A 24,952-nucleotide genomic window follows, 5' to 3' on the forward strand; every position below is an offset into this window, starting at 1 on the left:
ATATGGCCATGACCTTTTCCCAAGCACCTTGTTCGGCTGCCCTGCATCCAAAGTTGTTGCAGCTGTTCGGACTGCTACAACTGTTATCCATAGAGAAAAAATATTGTAGAAACCGCATCGTAGCCAGATTAAAGCCACAACGAATAAAGCTACTAGGTGACGTTTTTACGGTATTTTTGGTTCATAATTCATCTTATTCCTTGTTTGTTTGCCCCACCCCCACTCAAAACCCCATGTGAATGATATGAATACACTATGCAGTTATGGTGGATTACTAATATTATGCATCATTTATAGTTATTTTATTTCATGTTAAGTTCGCTTTTGGATTTTATTTTTCAGTGCTAATTGTCTAGATTACTTTTTTCTTTAAATTCTTTACTAATATGGACATGATGTATTATCTCTCCTGGACAGGCAACATGCTGTTGCAATATGGGACCAACAAGGCATGGACGACCATGTAAGAAATATCTCTCAAAATTATAGTCTTGTACATATATGCACCCAAATTTCCCTGCCCAATTTATGATGGTTAACCATGACCTCAGGAAGCAGTCCACGTTGTCAGATTTGAAGTCCCATCTTCACCCGATTCTGGCTACAACAACCCTATTCCAGGAAACAAAGCAAAGTTCGGGAGCCCACGTGTCAGCATCAGCCCTTCGATAGAGCATGTCTTGCCTGTTGTGGCACAAGAGTGGTTGAACGATGAGTTGGATGATGGGCCAAAAGAGCAAGCTAATGATTGAAAGGGAAATGGCCTTAAGCTTTTTCTATAAATCAATTTTGGTGCTTGACGACCATCATAAATCTTATGGACTAACTAATTTGCCTAGTTGATTATTTCTCAACTGCATCGGTTCAATTACTTCAATTCTAAGTCAACTGTACGGAATACCATAGATTATTCCGGACAGGAGAAGCTTTTTGGAAATTCACCTGTGCGTGGACCGTCGGGGCCCTTCTGGCGGACTATCCATGATACCAAGGTGTGCCTCGGACAGGAACTGTGCTAAACTCGTATTTACACTGCAGACTGTCTGAAGGAGAAGAGAGCACCGTCCGGGATCAAGCTCGAACCGTCCGACATCAGGCGCGGACCGTCCACTCGTTGAAAACCTAGAAAAAACTCGAAGGTGACAAGTTTGGTAAAATGCATTTTTAGCGTCCTCGCGGACCGTCCGGGGTGCACACTGGACTGTCCGTGACTGCTTTATCTGACATCTCACAATGCATTTAATGCACTTGTAGCGGTTGATATAGTCGTTACTGCTGACTGTTGCGATTTAAGTCGTTGATGTGCAAGGGCGAACCGTCTAGACCAGGGGCGCGGATCGTCCGCGGTTGGCAGAAAAGAGGCAACTGCTAGGAAGTGTTTGGTGGCTATAAATACAACCCCAACCACCTCCATTCATAACATCCAAGCGTTCTACTCAATCACATCCAATACAAGAGCAAGCAATTCATTCCAAGACACGTTCAAAGCTTCAAAACATCTCCAAGTGCCATAATTGCGACTAGTGATCATTAGTGATTAGTAACTTGAGAGAGTGTGATCCTGTGTTTCATTTGTTGCTCTTGTTTCTTGGTTTTCTTAATCATGCTTTCTTCATCTCCTTCTAAACTCTCAAGTGACTTGTAAAGCTAGCAAGAGACACTTAAGTGTGTGGTGATCCTTGCAGGGTCTAAGTGACCCTCGAGATTAAGGAGAAGCACTGAACCGGTCTATATGATCGTTTGAGAGAGGGAAAGGGTTGAAAGAGACCCGGCCTATGTGGCCTCCTCAATAGGGAGTAAGTTCTTCAGAAACGAACCTTGGGAAACAAATTGTTGTGTTCATTTGTGTTGATCATTATCCTATGATTTGATTCTTTCTCTTCCCTCTCTCTAAGTTATCTTGCTCACAGTCTTTTGAGTTAGCTCCCAAAGTCATATTGATTGAGCAACTCATAGCAAGAAGAACCCTCTTCTGCACTTTGATTTCGTTATTACTTATTTCTAATCCAAACCTCGGGTGAAGTTCGTATTCAAAGTTTATAATTTTCAGGTTTTGCCTATTCACCTCCCTCTAGGCGACTTTCAATGATGAGCCGAGAAGGGGCATTCGCCAAAGGAAAATGAACCCACGCGTGCACAAGCAGGATTGGAAGACCTGAAGGCTGGAGGCTAGAGTATATATATTAGGAATGAGTTGCAGCAGTGGGCATGAATTGTAATAAACAAATTATTTCTTGTTTCTCACATCTCCTATCTAGTTCTTCCTCAAGCTTTCTCTTGTTGTAGTATTCTACTTGTTATGTTTTGCTACTACACTTGGTCGAATCCTAATTGGTATCAAAGCGTTCGATCCTCGGCTTCAATTTGTCAACACCATGACTCTCGACATCGAGCTCATCCTCGACGAGTGGGAAGTTCTCGCTGGGACCAACGCTTCTCGTCTCCATCGGTGATGGAGCCGCAGGATGACCCATCGGTCGCATCTACGCTTATCTGCAACAACACCACCGTGTTGGCCCTGCCAACTCTGGAGCTGTGGACGACTCCGTCAATGCGCTCGTCACCTCCATCGACCCCGACTCGCTGCTCGACGCCGTCACTGCGGTCGCGCTCGCGACCCCATCTGTAGAAGTTAGGGCCTTCGTCATTGCTGACAACAGGTGCAGGTGCTTCGACGACGGCGGGCAGTACTACTGGGGTGGACTCTTTGATGGCGGTGACGTTGACGCCGATATCTCTTCGAACGTGTTCGACTCCGACACACACCTGCTAACATCCGGGTCCCCTAACTTCTACGCGCCGATGCAGTACCAGATCGCGGCGGGCGACACCTACTGGATCATCTCCACCACCAAGCTATAGAACCTCACGCAGTACCATGCCATGGAGTGCATGAACCCCAAGTCGGTCCCCACCAACCTCGACATCGGCACCATGGTCACGTTCTCCATCTTCTACCAGTGTCCGCCCACCGCCGGCAACTGAAAGTTGCCTAGAGGGGGGTGAATAGACAGAATCTGAAATTTGCAACTTTAAACACACACTACAAGCCGGGGTTAGTGTTAGAACAAATATCAAGTCCAGGAGAGAGAGGGGGAAAACAAATCAACCAAGAAATAAAGCGGATGAAAACAATAATTTGTTTTACCGAGGTTCGGTTCTAAAGAACCTAGTCCCCGTTGAGGTGGTCACAAAGACCGGGTCTCTTTCAACCCTTTCCCTCTCTCAAACGGCCACTTAGATCGAGTGAGCTTTCTCCTTAATCAAACAGGTCACTTAGACCCCGCAAGGACCACCACACACTTGGTGTCTCTTGCTTTGATTACAAGTCACTTTGAAACATAAATGTGGAAGGAAGAAAGCGATCCAAGAAACAAGAGCGCAAAAGAACACGAGCAAACTCTCTCTCAAGTCACTAGGTGGTTGGAATGAATTCTAGACTTGGAGAGGCTTTGATCTTTTGGAAATGTGTCTTGGAGTGAATGCACTAGCTCTTGTATTGAATGTGAAGTGCTGGAAACTTGAATGCTTGGAGTGGTGGTGGTTGGGGGTATTTATGGCCCTCAACCACCAAACAACCGTTGGGGCAGGCTGCTGTTGATGGGCGCACCGGACAGTCCAATGCGCCAGCCACGTCACCCAACCGTTAGGGTTCTGGAGCTTTTGACCATTGGAGGCTTTGTCTTCTAGTGGCACTGGACAGTCCGGTGCTGCACCGGACAAGCACTGTTCACTGTCCGGTGCGCCTCTGACGACTGCTCTGACTTCTGCGCGCACTGTCCGTGCACTGTAGTGTTGCAGGGTGTTCGTTGCAGTCGACCGTTGCGCTGGATAGCCATTACTCCACTGGTGCACCGGACAGTCCGGTGAATTATAGCGGAGCGTCTGGTGAAAACCCGAGAGTGGCCAGTTCATTGTTGTACGATCCTGGTGCACCGAACCCTGTCCGGTGCGCCAGACCATGGCACTCTTGGATTCTTTGCTCCTTTGTATTTGAACTCTATCTTCAATATTTTATTGGTTTGTGTTGAACCTTTATGCACCTGTAGAACATATAATCTAGAGCAAACTAGTTAGTCCAATATTTGTGTTGGGCATTCAACCACCAAAATTAATACTGGGAAACGGTTAACTCTATTTCCCTTTCAATCTCTCCCTTTTTGGTGATTGATGCCAACACAAACCAAAGCAAATATATAAGTGCATAATTGAACTAGTTTGCATAAGGTAAGTGCATAGGTTACTTGGAATTAAACCAATTAATAATTTCACTAGATATGCATGGATTGCTTTCTTTTAACATTTTGGACCACATTTGCACCACTTGTTTTGTTTTTGCAAATCTTTTTGTAAAAATCTTTTCAAAGTCTTTTGCAAATAGTCAAGGATATATGAACTGTTTCAAATGTTTTTCCTTTAACTAAACAAAACTCCCCCTAAATGAAATTCTCCTCTTAGTTTACAAGAGGGTTTTAGTAGATACCAATTGGAATTATGTTCGTAATTTAGATGCCAGTTTTAAAATCTATCTTTAAATATACCAATTGAAAATATCATACCAATTGAAGAAATTGCTTATCACAAGATACCAATTGAAAAACAAACTTTTGTGAACTTCCTTAGGATCGGCTTGGAACCTAAGGTGAACTTCCTTAGGACCGGCTTGGAACCTTGCACACATGCATTCGGAAAGCATAATATACGGTCGAGATGCACATAAATAGAGTAAAGATCCTATCATCGACCGGTATACCTTTTGATCTACGGACTTACCTCCCGTGTTAAGGTCGAGATGCCCATTTGTTCCCATGGGTGTCTTGATGGGCTTGGCATCCTTCATTCCAAACTTGTTAAGTATGTCTTGAATGTACTTTGTTTGGCTGATAAAGGTGTCGTCTTGGAGTTGCTTGACTTGAAATCCTAGGAAATACTTCAACTCCCCCATCATAGACATCTCGAATTTTTGTATCATGATCCTACTAAACTCTTCACAAGTAGATTTGTTAGTAGACCCAAATATGATATCATCAACATAAATTTGGCATACAAACAAATCTTTTGCAATAGTTTTAGTAAAGAGTGTAGGATCGGCTTTTCCGACTTTGAAGCCATTAGTGATAAGGAAATCTCACAGGCATTCATACCATGCTCTTGGGGCTTGCTTGAGCCCATAAAGCGCCTTTGAGAGTTTATACACATGGTTAGGTTACTCACTATCTTCAAAGCCGAGAGGTTGCTCAACATAGACCTCTTCCTTGATTGGTCCATTGAGGAAGGCACTTTTCACATCCATTTGATAGAGCTTAAAGCCATGGTAAGTAGCATAGGCAAGTAATATGCGAATTGACTCAAGCCTAGCTACGGGTGCATAAGTTTCATCAAAATCCAAACCATCGACTTGTGAATAACCTTTGGCCACAAGTCGGGCTTTGTTTCTTGTCACCACACCATGCTCATCTTGCTTGTTGCGAAATACCCATTTGGTGACTACAACATTTTGATTAGGACGTGGAACTAAATGTCATACCTCATTCCTCATGAAGTTGTTGAGTTCCTCTTGCATTGCCAACACCCAATCCGAATCTCTTAGTGCATCCTCCACCCTATATGGCTCAATAGAGGACACAAAAAAGTAATGTTCACAAAAATGAGCAACTCGAGATCTAGTGGTTACCCCCTTATGAATGTCACCGAGAATGGAGTTCACGGGGTGATCTCGTTGAATTGCTTGATGGACTCTTGGGTGTGGAGGTCTTTGACCCTGAATTTCTTGCTCATCTTCCTTGTCTTCATCTCCCCCTTGATTATTGTCCTCCTTTTGAGGTGGCTTATCCTCCTGATCTTCATCATTTTGAGCCTGATCCTCATCTTGAGTTGGTGGAGATGCTTGATTGGAAGATGACGATTGATCTTGTGCTTGTGGAGGCTCTTCAGATTCCTTAGGACACACATCCCCAATGGACGTGTTCCTTAGCGCGACGCACGGAGCCTCTTCATCATCTAGTTCATCAAGATCAACTTGCTCCACTTGAGAGCCATTAGTATCATCAAACACAATGTCACAAGAAACTTCAACTAATCCAGTGGATTTGTTGAAGACTCTATATGCCCTTGTGTTTGAGTCATAACCAAGTAAAAAGCCTTCTACAGCCTTAGGAGCAAATTTAGATTTTCTACCTCTTTTAACAAGAATAAAACATTTTCTACCAAAGACTTAAAATATGAAACATTGTGCTTTTTACCAGTGAGGAGTTCATATGATGTTTTCTTGAGGATTCGGTGAAGATATAACCGGTTGATGGAGTAGCAAGCAGTGTTGATTGCTTCCGCCCAAAACCGGTCCGGTGTCTTGTATTCATCAAGCATGATCCTTGCCATATCCAGTAGAGTTCTATTCTTCCTCTCCACTACACCATTTTGTTGAGGTGTGTAGGGAGAAGAGAACTCATGCTTGATGCCTTCCTCCTCAAGAAAGCCTTCAATTTGAGAGTTCTTGAACTCCGTACCATTGTCGCTTCTTATCTTTCTGATCCTTAATCCGAACTCATTTTGATCCCATCTTAAGAATCCTTTTAAGGTCTCTTGGGTCTGAGATTTTTCCTGCAAAAAGAATACCCAAGTGAAGCGAGAATAGTCATCCACAATTACTAGACAGTACTTACTCCCGCCGATGCTTATGTAAGCTATCAGGCCGAATAGATCCATGTGGAGTAGTTCCAGTGACCTGTCCGTTGTTATTATGTTCTTGTGTGGATGATGGGTGCCAGCTTGCTTCCCTGCTTGACATGCGCTACATACCCTGTCTTTCTCAAAATGAACATTTGTTAGTCCTAAAATGTGTTCTCCCTTTAAAAGCTTGTGAAGATTCTTCATCCCAACATGGGCTAGTCGGCGAAGCCAGAGCCAACCCATATTACTCTTAGCAATTAAGCAAGTATCGAGTTCAGCTTTGTTAAAATCAACTAAGTATAGCTGACCCTCTAATACTCCCTTAAATGCTACTGAATCATCACTTCTTCTAAAGACAACAACACCTACATCTGTAAATAGATAGTTCTAGCCCATTTTGCATAATTGAGAAACTGAAAGCAAGTTGTAATCTAAAGAATCTACGATAAAAAACATTGGAAATAGAATGGTCAGGTGATATAGCAATTATACCAAGTCCTTTGACCAAACCATGATTTCCATTCCCAAATGCAATCGTTCTTTGGGGATCTTCATTTTTCACGTAGGAGGAGAACATCCTCTTCTCCCCTGTCATGTGGTTTGTGCATCCGCTATCAATAATCCAACTTGAGCCCCTGGATGCATAAACCTGCAAAACAATTTAGGCCTTGTTCTTAGGTACCCAAACAGTCTTGGGTCCTTTGATGTTAGAAACAAGCACCTTAGGTACCCAAACACAAGTCTTGGAGCCCTTGTGTTTGCCCCTAACATATTTGGCAACTATTTTGCCTGATTTGTTAGTTAAAACATATGATGCATCAAAAGTATTAAATGAAATGTTATGATCATTTGATGTAGCAGGAGTTTTCTTTTTAGGCATTTTAACATGTGTAGAATGCCTAGAGCTAGATGCCTCATTCTTATACATAAAAGCATGGTGAGAAACAGAATGAGATTTCTTAGCATGAATTCTCCTAATTTTGTGTTTGGGATAATTAGCAGGATACAAAATATAGCCCTCATTATCCTGAACCATGGGAGCTTTGCCCTTAAGAAAGTTAGACAATTTCTTAGGGGCATTAAGTTTGACATTCCTTCCCTATTGGAAACCAATGTCATCCTTAATGCCAGGGCGTCTCCCACTATAGAGCATGCTTCTAGCAAATTTAAACTTTTCATTTTCAATTTCATGCTCATTAATTTTAGCAGTTAATTGAGCTATATGATCATTTTGTTGTTTAATTAAAGCAAGGTGATCATTTATAGCATCAATATTAACATCTCTACATCTAGTACAAATAGTAACATGATCAATAGTAGATGTAGAGGGTTTGCAAACATTTAATTCATCTATCTTATCATGTAATATGGCATTCTCATTTCTAAGACAGAAAATAGAATCATTGCAAACATTTAAATCTTTAGCCTTGGAAATTAAACTAGCATTTTCGGTCCTAAGGCTAGAAATTTATTCATTCAATTTATCAATCTTAGCATTTAAACTAGTATTTTCATTTCTAAGATTGGTAATTGAATCATGGCACATGCTAAGCTCCTTAGTCAAATTTTCAAAATTTTCAACCTCCTGTGCATAAGCATTTTTTACTTTAACATGCTTCTTGTTTTCTTTAATAAGGAATTCCTCTTGGCTATCCAAGAGTTCATCCTTCTCATGAATGACTCCTATCAATTCATTTAATTTTTCCTTTTGTTGCATGTTAAGGTTGGCAAAAAGAGTAAGCAAATCATCTTCATCTTCACTAGAACTACCCTCATCACTAGATGTAGTATACTTGGGGTGGTTCTAGTTTGTACATTCTTCTTTTTGTCGTCCTTTGCCATGAAGCACTTATGGCCGATGTTGGGGAAGAGGAGGCCCTTGTTGACGGCGATGTTGGCGGCATCCTCGTCGGAGGAGGAGTCGGTGGAGCTCTCATCGGAGTCCCATTCTCGACATACATGGGCATCGCCGCCCTTCTTCTTGTAGTACCTCTTCTTCTCCTTCTTCTTCCCCCTCTTGTCATCGCCCCTGTCACTATCACTAGACATTGGACATTTAGCAATAAAATGATCGGGCTTACCACACTTGTAGCACACCCTCTTGGAGCGGGGTTTGAAGTCTTTCCCCCTCCTTTGCTTGAGGATTTGGCGAAAGCTCTTGATGATGAGCGCCATCTCCTCATTGTCGAGCTTGGAGGCGTCGATGGGGAGCCTACTTGATGTAGACTCTTCTTTCTTCTCTTCCGTCGCTTTGAATGCGATAGGTTGCACCTCGGGTGTGGAGGTGCCGCCTTGCTCCAAGTCAACGATGTGTTTGGAGCCTTTGATCTTTAGTTCAAAGCTCACAAACTTTCCTATCACTTCCTCGGGAGACATTAATTTGTATCTACGATCTCCATGAATTAATTGTACTTGAGTAGGATTGCGAAAAACAAGGGATCTTAGAATAACCTTGACCATCTCATGGTCATCCCATTTAGTGTTCCCGAGGTTGCGCACTTGATTGACCAAGGTCTTGAGCCGGTTGTACATTGCTTGTGGCTCCTCTCCTTGGTTGAGGATGAATCGACCGAGCTCCCCCTCGATCGTCTCCCGTTTGGTGATCTTGGTCACCTCATCTCCTTCGTGTGCGGTCTTTAGGACGTCCCAAATATCTTTGGCACTCTTTAACCCTTGCACCTTATTATACTCCTCTCGACATAAAGAGGCGAGGAGTATAGTAGTTGCTTGGGAGTTAAAGTGTCGTATTTGGGCGACCTCGTCCGAATCGTAGCCCTCGTCCCCTATGGTAGGTACCTGCGCTCCAAATTCGACAATGTCCCATATGCTTGCGTGGAGTGAGGTTAGGTGATGCCTCATTTTATCACTCCACATACAATAATCTTCACCATCAAAATATGGTGGTTTGCCTAATGGAATGGAAAGTAAAGGAGTGCGCTTAGAAATACGGGGATAACTAAAAGTCGCCTAGAGGGGGGGTGAATAGGCAAATCTGAAATTTATAAACTTAAAGCACAAACTACAAGTCGGGGTTAGCGTTAGAAATAAAACCAGTCCGAAAGAGAGGGTGAAAACAAATCAACCAAGAAATAAAGCGAGTGACACGGTGATTTGTTTTACTGAGGTTCGGTTCTTGCAAACCTAGTCCCCGTTGAGGTGGTCACAAAGATTGGGTCTCTTTCAACCCTTTCCCTCTCTCAAACGATCACTTAGACCGAGTGAGCTTTCTCCTTTAATCAAACGGGTCACTTAGACCCCACAAGGACCACCACAACTTGGTGTCTCTTGTTTTGATTACAAGTGTCTTGAGAACAAGAAAGAGGAAGAAGAAAGTGATCCAAGAACAAGAGCTCAAAGAACACGAGTAAAACTCTCTCTAGTCACTAAGTGTTTGGAGTGTATTTGGGACTTGGAGAGGCTTTGATTCTTTTGAATTGTGTCTTGTATTGATTGCACTAGCTCTTGTATTGAATGAGATGTCTGAAAAACTTGGATGCTTGAAGTGGTGGTGGTTGGGGGTATTTATAGCCCCAACGACCAAACCAACCGTTGGGGAGGCTGTCTGTCGATGGGCGCACCAGACAGTCCAGTGTGCTACCGGACACTGTCCGGTGCGCCAGCCACGTCACCCAACCGTTAGGGTTCTGACGGTTTCGACCGTTGGAGCTCTGACAGCTTGGGGCACCGGACAGTCCGGTGCCGCACCGGACAGGCACTGTTCACTGTCCGGTGCGCCTTCTGGCGCTGCTCGGACTTTGCGTGAATTGTCTGCGCACTGTTCACGTTTGCAGGTGATCGTTGGAGTCGACCGTTGTGCTTCTTAGTCGTTGCTCCGCTGGCACACCGGACAGTCCGGTGACCCATCGGACAGTCCGGTGAATTATAGCGGAGCGGCTCTCCAGAAACCCGAAGGTGAAGAGTTCAACCTGTACGATCCCTGGTGCACCGGACACTGTATGGTGGTGCACCGGACAGTCCGGTGCGCCAGACCAGGGTTCTCTTTGGTTTCTTTTGCTCCTTTCTTTTGAACCCTAACTTTGATCTTTTTATTGGTTTGTGTTGAACCTTTGGCACCTATAGGATATATAATCTAGAACAAACTAGTTAGTCCAATTATTTGTGTTGGGCATTTCAACCACCAAAATCATTTAGAAAAAGGTTTGATCCTATTTCCCTTTCAATCTCCCCCTTTTTGGTGATTGATGCCAACACAAACCAAAGCAAATGTATAAGTGTAGAATTGAACTAGTTTGCATAAGGTAAGTGCAAAGGTTGCTTGGATTTAAACCAATTTATACTTTCACTAGATATGCATGGATTGCTTTCTTTCTTTTAACATTTTGGACCACATTTGCACCACTAGTTTTGTTTTTTCAAATTCTTTTGGAAAATCTTTTCAAAGTCCTTTTTCAAATAGTAAAAGGTATATGAATAAACTTGTGAGAAGCATTTTCGAGATTTGAAATTTTCTCCCCCTGTTTCAAATGCTTTTTCTTTGACTCAAACAAAACTCCCCCTGGATGAAAATCTCCTCTTAGTGTTCAAGAGGGTTTTATCAATTGAAAGAAGACCAAATATTTTAGATACCAATTTGAAAAAACCTCTTTTAAATATTTCATCATAAGGTACCAATTGAAAACTTCTTTAAGAAACTTTGAAATTGGTGGTGGTGCGGCCCTTTTGCTTTGGGCTATATTTCTCCCCCTTTGACATAATCGCCAAAAACGGAGTTATTTAAGAGCCCTTTTTACTTTCTTCCCATTGGTACTAGTAATAAGAGTGAAGATTATACCAAAGTGGAGAGCGGTGCGGAGTGGCGGCGAAGGGTAAATAATACCGATAGAGTGGAGTGGAAGCCTTGTCTTCGCCGAAGACTCCATTTCCCTTTCAATCTATGACTTAGTAGAAATTTCTCTTAAAAACACATTAGTCATAGGCATAAAAGAGATATGATCAAAGGTATATAAATGAGCTTTGTGTGCAAAGTATCAATCAAAGTTCCGAGAATCAAGAATGTTTAGCTCATTCCTAAGTTTGGTAAAGGTTTTATCATCTAATGGCTTGGTAAAGATATCGGCTAGTTGTTCTTTTGTGCTAACATAACCAATCTCGATATCCCCCCTTTGTTGGTGATCCCTCAAAAAGTGATACCGAATGGCTATGTGCTTAGTGCAGCTGTGTTCAACAGGATTATCCGCCATGCAGATTGCACTCTCATTGTCACATAGGAGAGGGACTTTGCTCAGTTTGTAGCCATAGTCCCTAAGGGTTTTCCTCATTGTAACACCCCGGGATCCACAAACACCCCAGAATGCTACTAAACTACACCTCTAACATTCGTATATAAAATTTTGACAGCATCTCCTTTGAAAATTGTATAAACTGGGAAGCAACAAAGTATAAATAGATATCATGATAAGAAAACATAATCGACATTAATAATCTGCTAGCAATGGGAAGACAACCATAACAGCATGAACTAAATTAACCAGTGCGCACAACTAGTTAGAAACAAACATCCTTTGTCAAAAAGCTTCTAATTAAATCATGACTGCGCCTACGCAGCGTTATTATGAGAGTGAAGGTGGATGTGCTGCTACTTCCCACTTCCCTTGACGAGCAACAAGCACCTGCATTGAGTAATGCAAGAGTGAGATGAAACATCTCAGCAAGCGAATTGTTTTGACAAGATATTTAAACCACAAATTGAATTAATCAACATTTTAAAAGAATCACAATTAAGATCAGAAATACTTGTAGATATAGAACTTAGTAGTCCCAATATAACCAATACCATCTCATTTCCTCGAACAACCACAATAGGTTCTATAACACTTCCCTGCGTCAACAACACCTGCAAATATCACTTCACTGTATGCATAGGAATGCAATGTGTAGGTACTCTGTCTTTATACCTCTGAGGGTATAAAACCACATCATCTGCAAATATCACTTCAATGAATGCATATGAATGCAATGCATATGTCCTCTGCCTTCATACCTCTAAGGGTATGAAGCCGCATCGTACCCCTCCTCGGGCAACATACGATGCTAAATTGTACCGGTACGGTCGGACCATAGGTCACGACAAAACTTCAGATGCAAATGAGTCATGCAATGTATATGGCATGCTACGTTTATCAATAAACTTCACTTCCTTCAGATACAACACAAACCTCAAATAATACTTCATTTACCTTCAGATACAATACCAACCTCAAATAATACTTCATTTACCTTCAGGGGTGTGAATTAATCTCATGAGTCATACTCGAATCATAATCATCATCAATATATGATTGAGCATCAGTACAATGCAAGCAAGTAAAGCATCACCATAGAGTCCAATTATGAAAGAATCCAATACTTCTGAATATTAGATTGTAGACAATAGAAATAACAGGTCAGAACGGAAGCAACCACCGCTACATTCACTTGCCTTCAACGAAGAAGAAGACATGTACTAGGCATGATCTGGAGTGTAGCCACCTGCTAGCGGGCATAAAACTTAGTACAAATATTTCACAAACATTTGCCAACAATCAATAAATCGCTCCTACACTTGAAACCAAGACCTGGTGGTAAGCCTCCCACCCTGAACCACATGCCATACAGCAGTAGCGCTGTTTGTTAATTTTGTATCTTTAAAATTATAACAGTGGTGATATCAAACAAATAATCTAGGAGTATCTACACAAAATACCCTACAACTTTGGTATTCAATGGATAATTAAATTCTGCCATCTATAAGTTCTAAAACATCTGACAAGATAACTGACTGAATCTGCTTCAGACAGCAGCGTAGTTAACTTGAAAATTCGATATCTCACAAACCACTGAACCAAAAATCATGAAATTCTACTGGAAGTAAGAACTTTTATCCCTCTACAGAAGTCTCCATAGTTGGAAGAGCCAATTCGGCCATTTTCCTGATGAAACCTACCAGTGAACAGACCCGCTCATTTTGGTCAGGCAAACAGAAACAGCCACAGTAAAACAAACATAACTGGAGTTTCATAATTCATATGAATGCACTTTTTAACAATCTGGAAAGCTTATGAAATTATGTACAACTTTTATTACAAACCCAAGGTTGAATTCTGTTGATAAAATTGCCTAAATCTTAAGAGAACAGATTCTGCACAGAATTATGAGACAGAAAAACTGTTATAATAAAACTGCAATAACTTTCTGATCTAATGTCCGATTGAGGTGTTCTTCGCGGCCACGAAAAGATCTACAAATTATCTACGACTCATATATAGACTTTTCATTTTTTTGAGGCCACTAAGACTACGGAAAACAGGATTGAACAGAAACGGTCGAATCTGTTATTCCGCAGAAAACTAAATTCGAGATCAAAACCTAACCCCACATCTAATCCAACCTCTAATCCTCTAATCCCCATGATCCACAACCTCCAAAAGCACATAATTACAGGGAGGAACAAGGATTTCAACATACCTAGGGTTTTCCCCAAGAAAATCTTCAAGAAGAGATGGGGAAGAACATCTCCTTGATCCTCTCTTCCTCTTCAATTCAACGTGCCCCTCCTCTTCTCGATCCTTGCTGCGTGGGGGGGATCTAGAGGGAGGAGGGAGCCATGGAGAGGGTAGGGGGCGGCTGCCAATGGGGAGGAGAGCAAGAGAGGGAGGGGGCGGCTGCAACCCAATTGGGGAGAAGGAGAGGGGGCGACTAGGGTTGGGGAGGAGAGGGGGGGGGCTCCCATCCACCGGATCGAGATCTATGGCCCAAACTCGCTCTCCCCTTTGAGCTCCCAACCCCAGCGGAAAAAATGCCAAAAGATCTACTGTTTTCTGAGGAATGCCTCCTAAAACTCTAAACCCCAATGCCACAGAACATCAAAGAAAAGAGAAAAATAAGTTTAACTTCTTTTAAGAAAATTGGGGTATCACACTCTACCCCCCTTAAAAAGAATTCGTCCTCGAATTCGACCACTCCACAAAACATCCAAGGTACCCCATATAGCAACACCATGCAAAACATGGGTCCATTATTGGTCTTAATTAACATAAGAACTTCTACATCGACTAATTATCTAAGGAAACTACAGCACCTAACATCAAGCAAGAACCAACATGTAATGAAGCTCAAACCAAGTCATAGATGCAATCAACACTACGATTTCACAACATCGAATTTGGATGCAGCCATACATCAGTATCAATGTCTTAAAACGACACTCTTTTATGAAGGGGTAATACGCACTAAGCACAACCTTTATCAACTTTAACAATTCATTTTAATTCAATGGTGAAACATCCACACCAAATGAATGTATAAGAAGATCAAACACCTCTCCTCACAGCACCACAAAACAAGTAGTTCTATTGAAACAAAACTCCTAATCTTCCTAAACCTTGTTCTTGCCATAATGGAAAGATAATCATGTAATCTGACATACATTGCACCCCACCAAAAGGGAGAAAATCTACAGAACTAATGGGGCAAATAAGCCAACAAGAAGCCAATAACATCTTGCGCGGCACAGTTCATCGAAGAAATGCCAAAAACTCTACATAGAGCACTGACAGCCCAACAACAACATAATACTTGCTTAACCAATGTCACTATACTTCATTCAACATCTCAACTAAGAAAAATATCCAACTAGTATGGTTAACCTACACATAATATAAGTCTTTATCTACTGTAGTTTCAGAAACTTACATTTCATTCTATCATATGATGCACTCAAAGTACCAGACCTAAAGGGTCAATACTAACCCCGTAATCCTTCACACATTTGGCAAACATCTCAAGCTTATGTAAAAACCACATCATTTAGGAATAGGTGACTAACCACACACTACCAACTCTAGGCTAGGCAATGACTTCATTCAAACCAATAGATAAGTGGTCCAACAATGGCTCCACAAACATGCATCGGGGAGAGAACCATCAGATCCTCAACGTATTAATACATAATCAATGGATCAAGAAAATCAAAGATTTTATTCTACAATTAGCATGACTAACATGCAACCACTTTAAACCACATCTAGGCTTTGTGTGTACTAAAACACACGATAGAAGAGAGACATGTAAGCCATTCTGGCTATGTAAAGACTTCCCCCAAAATCCATATAAAAGTACCAATATTCATTTCTTTCAGAACTGGTTTCTCGACATAAACAATCATTCTTTGCAAAGATAGATGGAGCTATCCACCAACCGGCCAACAACTTCAATTCAAATTAATGGTTACCTTGTAACCCAAAACATGCAATTCACACTCCTCTTAAAAACATCCTCAATCAAGCATATATAACAATATTATTGTAATAAAACTCAACCATGAAAAACATGTTGAAAACAACATAGGCATACCTGTATATCACCAGCATAATAGCAACTTCAATCTCACAAAAGACCAGCGATATTGTTGGGGACTTGTTCTCAAATGCTATGAATTAAGAACAAGACAACATAAAGTGTTAAATGTTAACGTCCTTCGTCCATGAAACATTATTCCCTTCAGGATAATGGGCCTTGGACGAAGGTTGATGAGAGTATAATTACGAAGCTTAAGTCTTCGTAATAAAATTTCAGTAGATATTGTAAGACAACATAAAATAAAAGGTATAAAAGGAGTAAATAAATCATAGACGAATTATATTATATTTACTTAATATATTGAATCATTGAATACAATAATACCTCTGCCTTGGCAAAAGTTGGATTCCAGAAGATGCGATTGCAATTACTAGAATGCGTGAACAGTAAAGGAATACTGTTCACTATTTATAGGCACAGGACGCAGCCTGTGAGAAATTACAAGTATGCCCCTTATAAAAGTTTACAACATTGACTCAGACCTTTATGGACTAAAAGGTCATTCTATCTTTAAGTCGGTTTGTAATACCGAAGCTTCATGAAGAGGAAGCTTCGGCCACCTCTCACAAGCAGCTTCAGCCGAAAGCCGCTTCTTCCTTGAAGACCTTCGGCGACGAAGCATAGACCCAACAGTAGCCCCTTTCACGGTGCTAGATCGTTTTTCGTAACGAGCTTGATCCGTGAAAAAAGTCTCTTAAGCTTCGGGGAGCCGAAGGTCCAAAAAACACCTTCCCTGAGCTCGTTGTCGAGAAACGATTCAATTTCCCAGCGCGTAGCGGCCCCACCCTGCAGAGTTACTGTTTGGTCTCTGCGGTCCACCACGCAGCGAGTGCGAGCGGGTGTCCGCCTGGTGTAAAAATCCTGGCGCTTCGCCTTCTTACCTGCAGTACTATATAAACAGACGAGTAGGTGTGAAGCACAGCATTCATTGCTATTTGCACTGTTTTGCTGCCAAAATTTTTAACCATTGCCGAAGCTTGTCTCTCGGAATCGAACGAAACTCCAGCTTGAAGCCTGCTTCGTCAGAAGAAAAAACTTCGGAAGAAAAAAGTATTAAATTTCCACAAATTCATAATTAAATGGCCAGAGTGCGTTCTACCGCCAGGGTTGATCGTGAGGGAAGCGAAACTGAAGCTTCGGAAACTATTCCCATCTCCGAAGCCATGCAACGATCCGGGCTGGTGACTTCGGAAAAGATCCCTAGTGATGATGCAGAACAAGCAGAACAAGCAATCGCTGAAGCAGAAGAAGAAGATATTGAGGAAACTGATCCCGAAGATGATTATCGCATTGCCATGCCAAGCAAGCCCAGCCACCTGGATTTCGGGAAATCTACTGTTTCGAAGGCTGATCTTTCCAAGATGGTAAAGTCGGGCTTTTTTAATGAAAATCAGAAGAAGCTATTACGCTTCGGGGGGAAGAGACTACCCCAAAGCCGGAGAAGGATGAAATTGTTATTTTCAAAAGCTTTCTAAAGGCTGGTTTAAGATTCCCCCTACATGGGATTATTGCAGAGGTACTGAAGAGGTTCGGTATCTATTTTCACCAGCTGACCCCTAACGCTATCGTTAGGCTTAGTGTTTATACCTGGGCACTCCGAAGCCAAGCAGTGGAGCCATTTGCGGACAGCTTTTGCCGGGTTCACGAGTTGCATTATCAGACGAAGGCTAGAAAGGATGGATTGCACGACAATTTTGGTTGCTATAACTTCGCCTATCGGAAAACCACAAAGTTTCCTGTAATCAGCTACCGAAGCAAATGGGCAGCAGGCTGGAAGTCAGAGTGGTTCTATGTCAAGGTTGATGACGACAAGGAAAAGCTTGTGCAAAGTCCACTCGAACTAATCTTCGGAGAAACCCGACCTCGCTGCAACATGACACCCGAAGGTCCAACACAACAAGCAATGAATGAATTCAGAATTATTGCAGAGCATATCAGCACAAGGGACCTGGTTCAGGAGTTTTTGGCTTTCAAAGTTTTTCCCAGTTTGAAAGAATGGGAAATGCCGAAGCTAAAGGGGGAAAAGAAAGAAGGTGAACTTGTACGTTTACCTTACTATTTCAAGTTTAAAAAGTACTTTAAAACACCTTGCCAAGAGTGGCTAGATACAATTGAAGTAATGTGCAATGAAATACTTGGCAATTATTCCAAAAAAGAAGATCAATTGATGACCGCAGCCTTCGGCACCCGTCCGAAGCGAAGGCTAAATCGAGTGCTAGACGCCTTGGGTTTTGAATATCCTGACTATGAAAATCTGAACAAAGGTGCCGGAGGCCAGAAAAGGAAAAGGATAACCGAAGCTTCAAATGAAGATGAAAAAGAGACACCAAAGAAGAAAATTCCAAAGAAAAGGAAAGCGTCTTCTCCGAAACGAAAAATATCCGACGAAGAAAAATCCCCCGCATCACCCTCTGCCATTGATGTGGAGGCAATTCTGAAGGTAATGATTGAATCCTTACCTGCGAAGCTAAGTCCACTGGGGCCTCAACTGACAAAGTTTTTTCAGAAGGACAAGGAGCCCGAAAAATCGAAGAAAACAATCAAAGCAAAGAGACAAAGAATTATCACTGTGACAGAGGTAATTGACAAGACACTGCCAAGGGCTGCAGCTCAGAAAACACCAGCGGCTGCGGAAGGGACAGATATTGAAATTACACCTTCGGAGGTCGCAGCTGCCGAAGCTGCCTCAGCTGAAGATTTGAACCTGGAGAGCACAATCGAACACATTAACAAAATACTGCTAGACATGGCTGCATAAGAAGCTACCACTGCCGCCGAAGATGCCGCGGCCGAAGATGCTGCGACCGCAGCGTCGGGGAAAGGGAAAGAAATTGCTGATGAAGCTTCAGAAAACGAAGCCTTCATGTTCCAGAATTTAGTTGGGGAAAAACTATCAAAAGCTGAAATAGAAGAGCTTAGAGAGTATGCCAAATCCTGCGGATACAAACCTGGAGCACTCCTCTTCGGGGGCGTTGATGATGAAAAATTAGATTGTATTCGAGATCAAACTGGAGCCAAAGTTATCGGTACTCTGTCAAAGAGTATCGGTTTTCCGAAGCTGGAGACAGACATCAGCCGCTACCGACGACAACATATCGTTGGTAGTTTATTTTATTCCAATTTCAAGGTGAACTACTTTTCCCTTAACTTTTATTGTTTCTAATAATGAAAACATGTCTGACGAAGGTTGATTTCGTGCAGAGTATGCTATTGAGCAAAGCCCTGAAAATGCAGCAAGATTTTGAAGACAAGAAGCACGAAGTTATAATTGAAAATTTGGAAAGCAGAATAAAGGAGCAATCAGATGCTATCGAGAAAAAGAACTTTGAGCTCCAAGCAACCGAAGGTTCATTGGCGGAAGCCGAAGCAAAAATAACAGAACTGAACTCGAAACTTCTCCGCCAATCTGAGCAGTTCGAACGAGAAAAGCAAGATCTTAATGCAAAACTTGAAGCCGAAGCTCAACAAAATTCAGATTTGAGAAAACTATTGACGAGCTTTCAAGAAAAATGTTTGGAATTTAGCAACAAATGCATTCAACGATTAAGAAAGATTTTCCACTCAGTTGGAGCCAGCAGTGAAAAATTCACCCCCTCAGCTGAAGATCTACCGAAGACCTTCGAACATATTGAGGGTGAGATTGACGAGCTCGATGAAGTCATAGCTGGGCATGGTGACTTCTGTGCCTGGGTAGCTTCTCGGGGCACTGCTGCAGCTTTCCTAAAAGCTGGCTGCGATCATGGAAAGATTGTCAATAGGCCAAATTTCACTTTATCACCATCAATCCTAGATGACATTCCTGATCTCGCCCGAAGCATCTCTAACAGATTTGTAAAGATGATATGGACAAAAGGTGGGCGAGAAAAGGCTGGAGACGAAGCTCGGAGTCATCTTGAAGGAGTAAGAAATCATACCTTGTGCTTACCTCTTCCTTCAAGCTCAATTTTGACTTACAACAACCTTATTTATGTAGGATGACGAAGCCGAAGCTGATGATTAAAAAATGACGCCGAAACTGAAGCTCCTTGGAGATTAAATAGTAGACTGTAGACAGTACTTGAGAAACTTTTGAGATAACTTTTGTAAATGTAACTGAAACTTGTCTTTAATGAATTCTGTTCATACCTTGTAATATATCCTTATCCTTCCATTGATGTATGAGAAGTGCTTTGGTGTGGACGAAATTTTCTTTTTTGAGCCGAAGGCGAAAAAACACCTTCCCTTCTTTTCGTACGCAGCGAAGCATAGAAAACAAAATTTCCCTTCTTTCCGAAGCTCTCCTTTTTGTACACGAAGCTCTTTCTTCCCCCTTTTTTTGCCGAAGCAACCACTTATGCCATGATGATGATTATCCTACATATGCCTGGATGAATGTTTATGAATGCAAATGCTATGTTGTAATGTGATGTGCAAATGAATGGCCAAGCACGTATCCGAAGCCATACTCATAGCCATTATTTCCTTAAAATCAATCACACCTCAGCTCTGCATTCCCTTAGGAACGACTTTGGAGCTTCTTCGCCTTTACTTTTGGCGGTATCAGCGTTGACTTTTCGCTGTAAGCTCTGCATTCCCTTAGGAACGACTTTGGAGCTTCTTCGCCTTTACTTTTGGCGGTATCAGCGTTGACTTTTCGCTGTAAGCTCTGCATTCCCTTAGGAACGACTTTGGAGCTTCTTTACCTTTACTTTTCGGCACTCGATGGTGCGTTCTCAGCTTTTACATTTACATTCCTTGGGGGGTTTTGCTCTTATAGAACTAAAAAAGGAAATTACATGTGATGGCCCCATTAAAAACCTTTCTCCCCCTTTAGAAAGGAAAAGGGTGCCATAAAAAAGAAAAAACATAAAAAATTACATCAAGTTACACATAATATCGCCGAAGCTCATGCGCATTCCAAGATCTAGGAATGTCGTTGCCGTCCATATCCTTCAATCTGTATGAACCGGGTCTTGACGAAGATGCTACTAAGAAAGGTCCATCCCATTTCAACTGCAACTTGCCCACTGTTTCTGGGTTGGCCACTTTCCGAAGCACCAAATGTCCTGGCTCAATATTCTTTAGCCGAACCTTTCTATCTCGCCATTTGATTGTTTCGGCTTGATATTTATTGATGTTCTCCACGGCTTGCAGCCTGATCCCTTCTAAAGCATCTTTTTCTACAGAATAAGGAGCTTCGGAATCTGATTCTGCCGAAGCTACTACTCTTATTGATCCGGTTTTAGCTTCCTCCGGAGTTATTGCTTCGTCACCGAATAACAACTTGAATGGAGTAAAGCCTGTAGACCTTGATGTTGTTGTGTTGTGGCTCCACACCACTTTGGTTAATTGATCTGGCCACTTTCCCCTGGGTTGATTGAAGATCAACTTCATTATTCCTGTCATTATAATGTCGTTGGCTCTTTCAACGAGTCCGTTTGACTCCGGATGCCTGACTGATGCAAAATGGATCTTCGTACCAATTTGGTCACAGAATTCCCTGAAAGCTTCGGAGTCAAACTGTGTTCCATTATCCACAGTGATAGCCTTTGGTACCCCGAAACGACAAACAATATTCTGCCAGAAAAACTTTTGGACGGTGGCCGAAGTTATTGTGGCTAAAGGCTTTGCCTCAATCCATTTAGAAAAATATTCCACAGCTACTACAACATATCTCAGGTTCCCTTGGGCCGGTGGTAACGGACCTAACAAGTCAAGGCCCCACCTTTGCAATGGCCAAATGGGTTGTATGAGCTGTGTTAAGGACGAAGGTTGTTTTTGATCTCTTGCACATTTCTGACAACCTTCGCACTTTTGAACTAATTCCGTTGCATCCGAAGCTGCCTTCGGCCAATAAAACCCTTGGCGGAAAATTTTTCCAAGTAACGGCCTAGATCCAATGTGAGATCCACACAGGCCTGCGTGTATTTCTTTCATTAACTCTAAACCTTCGGTTCTAGATAAACACTTGAGTAGCAGAGCACAAACTCCATGCTTGTACAACTCCCCTTCTATCATGACATATGGACGAGCTCTTGCCTCTATCCTCCTGTTATAAGTTTCGTCATCTGAAAGGAATTTACCCTGAAGGTAAGAGATGATCTCAGTTCTCCAATCTTCGCTATAAACAGGAGATATATTGAGGACTGCTCTTTCAAGAAGTTCCACCGAAGGTGCTTTTATTGTTTCGAAGAACACATCCGAAGGTAAGGGCAGCCCCTGTGCTGCTGACTTAGCTAGCAAATCAGCATGCTCATTTTGTCCTCGAGGGATATTTTTGACAGAAAATCCCTCGAAGGAAACTTCAACTCTTCGAACCATATCCAGATACTTTTCAAGCTTCGGATCTTTAGCCTTGCAACTCTTGTCAATATGACCCGAAACAACTTGGGAATCAGTTTTAAGAATGGCCCTTCTGATTCCCATTGCTTTTAGCTTCCGAAGACCCAGAAGCAGGGCTTCGTACTCGGCAATGTTATTTGTGCAACTAAAATCAAGTTTTGCCGCATAGCAAGTTTTAACTTTGGAAGGTGAAACCAACACAGCAGCCGCTCCCGCTCCGAAGGTTCCCCAAGACCCATCACAAAACACTGTCCATGCTTCGGCGTCTTTATTTGTTTCTTCCTCCTGAGCCCCTGGCGTCCAGTCAGCAATGAAGTCTGCTAACGCCTGGGACTGAATCGAAGATCTATGAACATATTCAATGCAAAATTCGTTGAGCTCTGCAGCCCATTTTCCAATCCTTCCAGTAGCTTCTCGGTTCCTCATAATATCCTTCAGAGGTTGTGAAGAAGGAACAATTATGTTGTAAGCTTGAAAATAGTGCCGAAGCTTCCTGGAGGCCATCAAGACAGCATACAGTACCTTCTCCAACTCTGTATAATTTTTCTTTGATAAACTAAGAACCTCGGATACAAAATATATTGGGGCCTGCCTTTTGACTTGACCATCGAGCTTCTCCTGGACAAGCGCTGCACTTACCGCTGAGTGCGAAGCTGCCACATATAATAACAAAGGAGCCCCTGGCGTAGGTGGAGTTAGTGCTGTTAGATCTATCAAATACTGTTTCAGCTCTTCGAAGGCCTTCTGCTGGATTGGTCCCCATTGAAAGACTTCGGCTGACTTCAGCACTTCGAAGAATGGTAAGTTTCTCTCTGCTGATCTGGATATGAATCTATTGAGAGATGCCAACCTTCCTATCAACCTTTGAGCCCCCTTTTTTGTAGTTGGTGGCTCCATTCGAAGTATAGCTTCAATCTTACTTGGATTAGCTTCAATTCCCTTTGTTGAAACCAAGCATCCTAGAAATTTCCCCTTCTTTACTCCGAAGACGCATTTTTCTGGATTCAACTTTAAGCCAGCTTGTCTGAAACTGGCGAAGGTCTCCTGCAGATCAGCAATATGATTCTCCTGTTTCGTGCTTTTTACAATGATGTCATCAACATAAGTTAGCACATTTCTGCCTATCTGAGACTGGAGAACCTTCGCAGTCATTCTGCTGAAACTTCCTCCAGCGTTTTTGAGCCCCTCAGGCATCCGAAGATAGCAATATGTGCCACTTGGAGTTATGAAGCTAGTCTTCGGCTCATCTTCCTTCTTCATCCAGATTTGATGGTAGCCTGAATAACAGTCTAACAGACTCATGAGCTCTGAAGAAGCTGCTGCATCAACTAAAGAGTCTATCCTTGGCAATGGGAATTCATCCTTCGGACAAGCCTTGTTAAGATCTGTAAAATCGATACACATTCGCCACTTGCCATTGGCCTTTTTTACCATAACAGTGTTAGCTAGCCATTCTGGGTACTTTACTTCTCTGATGACTCCTGCACTGAGGAGTCTTTTGACTTCGTTACGAGCACCTTCGGCCTTATCATCTGACATTTTCGAAGCCTCTGCTTTCTTGGTCTGAAGGATGGATCAACATTGAGCGAGTGCTCAATAACATCCCTATTAACTCCACAGAGATCATTGGCTGACCATGCAAAAACATCTTTGTTGTTGAACAAAAACCTTATCAAGGTTTTCTCTTGTTCTTCGGATAACTGAGAGCCCAACAGCACCTTCTGCTCTGCTATATCCTCACATAAGAGCATGGGCTTCGGCTGATCTGCTGAAGCTGCTTTCTCTCTTCTGAATTTGTATTGTTCACAAGCTTCAGCTCCATCTATGTTATGGATTGCTTTTGAGTCAGTCCAGTTTCCTTCGGCCCTTCTGGCAGCTTCCTGACTTCCATGAATAGCGACGGGTCCTTGATCCGAAGGTATCTTCATGCAAAGATAAGCAGGGTGAAGAATTGCTTCAAAAGCATTGAGGGTGCCACGACCAATAATTGCATTGTAAGGGTATTCTATGTCAACAATGTCAAACACAACTTGCTCAGTTCTAGTGTTGTTGATGAACCCGAAGGTCACTGACATGGTGATCTTGCCCAGTGCTACAATCTGTCTTCCTCCAAAGCCACAGAGAGGATGTGTAGCATCATGAATCTTATCTTCTGGCTCTTGCATTTGTCTGAAGGCCTTAGCAAATATGATATCAGCTGCACTGCCTGTGTCAACCAAGACATTGTGGACCAGAAATCCTTTGATAACACAAGAGATGACCATGGCATCGTTGTGTGGGTAATCCTTGAGCTGAAGGTCCTCTTGGGAGAAGGTAATAGGAATGTGAGACCATCTTGACTTGATGAAGGGTCCTTGCACCCCGACATGCTGTACCCTTCTCTGTGCTTCTTTCTTCTGTTTCTTGTTGGCTGGCTCTGAGGACGAACCACCTGTAATCGGGAGTACCAGCTTCGGGTCCGAAGCAGCTCCAGCTTGATCATTGAACGAAGCCATCAGCTCAAAAAGTGGAAGTGAGTTCACCGGAGGTGGGCGCCAATGTTGGGGACTTGTTCTCAAATGCTATGAATTAAGAACAAGGCAACATAAAGTGTTAAATGTTAACG

This window comes from Zea mays, chromosome 4, assembly GCF_902167145.1.
Source record: "Zea mays cultivar B73 chromosome 4, Zm-B73-REFERENCE-NAM-5.0, whole genome shotgun sequence".
Taxonomy (NCBI): Eukaryota; Viridiplantae; Streptophyta; class Magnoliopsida; order Poales; family Poaceae; genus Zea; species Zea mays.